Below are 3,301 nucleotides of genomic sequence, written 5' to 3' on the forward strand. Positions count from 1 at the left end.
TGTCTTTTTAGCTCTTCTGCCCATTTTTTGATGGGGTTGTTTATTTTTGTTGAGTTTTGTCAGTTCTCCGTATATTTTTGTGATCAGTCCTTTATCACTACTTTTGTGTGAGAAAATGTTTTCCCAATTAGTGGGCTGTCTGTTTTTGTACAGAAGCTCTTTAACTTGATGTAGTCCCATCTATTTATCTTTGCCTTCACTATTGTGGCGTTGGGTGCTGTGTCTTTAAAGATACCGCTGAAGTGTATGTCGTGTAGTGTTTGACCCATCTTTGCTTCCAGGTATTTTATGGTTTCCGTTCTTATGTCTCTAAGTCTCTTTTAAGCATGTGGGTGAGGACTCACGGTCAGGCTAATGCATTTCACTGTGGGGTTGCCCTGTAACATTTGGTTTGCATCTTTCTTAATCTCCCATTTCCTCCATTCAGCATTGATTATAAAACTATTCTCACTGAGATAGGTGATAATGCAATAGTAGGTCCCCATACAGAAATTTTCAACCTCTGCTTGTGACTCAAATAAGAAAATTAAGAAAGGTCACAAAGAATAATTAAAAAAGGAAAAAAAGAGTGTGACCTCCAATAATGAGGACAGGGTGGCACTTTGGAGGGGGCAGGAGTTACTAGAGGAAAATAGTCTCTAGAGTCAGCTTCTTCAAGACCCTGGGACCACTGTGGACCTTTATCTCTCAGAGTTGCCTCATCCTTTCTGCCTCCTGCCCATGATGCTGGGTCAGAGGAGCCTTAGTTTGGGAGAAAGCCCACAGGGCTGCATCCCCTGCAGCCTACAGACTGACAAACTGCCCTCATTTCATGAGTATGCAAATTGAGGCTGTAAGCTTTGGAGTTGTGATTGGTTTTCTGTCTTTAAAAAAGAGCTTATTCAATATTAAACATTTGAGATGCAATGGAAAAATTTAGTGCAAGCTTTTCTCTTCTCCTTTTTCAAATGAGTCAGTCTTGCGACTTCCTTGTCCTGCCCTGATTGTCCTTGCACAGCTACTGCTTATCTTTTTGCAGACAAAGCCAGAAATCCAGGTGAGACGGACTGAAACCATCGTGGAGGTAGAAGTAGAGGAGGGCTGAGCGACAGCCTCGTTGCTATGGTAAAAAGCACGCCTACAGGATTCTGACTGAGCTGGCCCAGCACATATGTAGTTCCTGAAACCCCAGCCTTGTGCTCTGAAAATCCTGCTGATGGAGACACACCTCCCCTCTTTTTAGTGCTTCCCCACACTTCCTCCCAATCCAGGGAGATGGCCTTTGAGACAGTTGTCGGCCATCTCCTCCATTTGCTGTCTCCTGAATGAGCCTTATTTCCTCCCACCAATTCGTGTCCCTTGAGTTTGACTTAGGCAGTGAGGAGTGGGACCCAGGCTCTGGTAGTGAAAGTGTAACAGGGTGGTCCCCAGGAAAAGGGAAGTTTCCAGGTTCCCTGCCCCACCCAAAAGGAGGGTGGAGCTGAGGAGAGAGGAGAGGAATCAGGAGAAGAGACTGAGGAGGAAGGAAGCAGGATGGAGAGCCAGAGGGAGACCTGAGCAGAGAGACATGTGAAGAAACTGCGCTTGCTTGTTCTTGGTCTTGGGCTGCTTGAAACAGATGTGGGTGAGAGACCCATGTAGAGGAACTTAACTATTTCAGTGTTTGTCTTGATTTTGATTTTGTTCTTTTCCTCCCAGACTTGTCTGGCCATTTCTGACCCTTTTCTATGGGTCCTGGCCACAAGGTGCTTTAGGCCTGTGGCAGCTTTCAGGCCTTGCTTTGGACCAATCCCTTTTGCATGGACTTTTACTCACGAGGGGATGGGTAACTTCAGGTGTTTGACTTAGAAACTCTATTCTTTGTCTTTTCTGCATTACACACTAATTGTATTAGAAAATTTCCTTCCTATTAAAAGACTTATAGTCTTGTTTTGATGCAGTGGATGGCAGAACTTATTTAGAACAGGCAGGTTTGGGGGTTTAGGGGTGCCCCTCTCCCTGCCCTATAACAAAAGGACTAGCTCTGAGGACAAGCTCCCTGTTGTGGACTGGGCAAGTGGGGTGTGATTCCAGTCTCTGCCACTTCCTACTTCTTATATCTTTATTATCATTGATATTATTCTCATACTTCTTATGATCACTGGGCTTCTAGAGTTTTATTTCTTCTGGAATCATTGTCAATAATGGCCTCATACTGCCTGTTTCAGGGTGCTCAGCATCAAACAGGTACACTGGTGCACTCGACAATGAAAACAAAGTTACAATTGTTCTCCTCCCAGACATGCTCAGTGAAAGAAACCAAGCGGCATGATATCATTTATAGGAACAATAAGGATGGGCAAAGCTGACTTACAGTGTTAGAAGTTAGGAGTGTGGAGGCCCTCCCTGGTGGCGCAGCAGGTTAAAGCACTGCACTAAGAAGCTAAAGCCACTTCCGCATGAGTTCGATTCCCGCCTGCCCCATAGGTGACCACATGGCGTGGCAGACCTCTCCTGGCCCGCCTGCTGCTCCCCTCAGCAGTGTACTTCATCGATCTGCCTGTTCTGCTCCCAGCTCTGACTCTGGTGGAGTCTTTTGCCACCCCTGAGTCTCTGGCCTGTACCCCAGTTCTGTATGCACAAATAAATAAATCTTTATAAAAAAAATTAAAAAAAAGAAGTTAGAAGTGTGGAAATGCATTCACTGAGACTCTGTCAGGTATACTTTCTCGCTGGTATTTCCTTTGCTTCAAAGGCAAGTGTCTTTAGCCAGGTGTGCCTGTGCATGCCATCACTCCTGGTGTGCTTCTTCAATGATGGGTGATTAATATAAGCCTCTGAGCTGGCAAACTCCCAAAATCATTCTTTTTTGTAAATAAATGTTTAATTGTTGATATCTTTGCTCAAATTTTATCTTTTAACATTTTTTTTATGCATACAGAACTGGGGTGCAGCCAGAGGTGTGGGGGATAAGAGGATTCATTAGAGACAGAGTGGGGAACAGAACAGGCAGATGGCCTGAAATACACTGCTGAGGGGAGCAGCCGGTGAGACAGGAGAGGTCTACCACGCCATGTGGGTCACCTTCGGGACCAGGATCAAACTCATGCTGTAGTGACTGGCGATAGCTTCATAGTGTTGTGCTTTACTCCGTTGTGCCACAGGGGATCCTCCTCCCAACCCCATAATTATTTTCCTAGTTTTTAAAAAGAGGTATGAATTTTATTTGCATTTCCCTTCCGTCAGGTTTTAAGGTTATACAAATCCAGCAGGACCATATTAAAAAGGACCCAGCTGACTATCTCTAGATGGAGCTCAACATCATTGAGAAGAAAGTCTTCTA

The sequence above is a fragment of the Condylura cristata genome, unplaced genomic scaffold, assembly GCF_000260355.1.
Source record: "Condylura cristata isolate star-nosed mole 26May11 unplaced genomic scaffold, ConCri1.0 scaffold00004, whole genome shotgun sequence".
In the NCBI taxonomy this organism is placed as follows: Eukaryota; Metazoa; Chordata; class Mammalia; order Eulipotyphla; family Talpidae; genus Condylura; species Condylura cristata.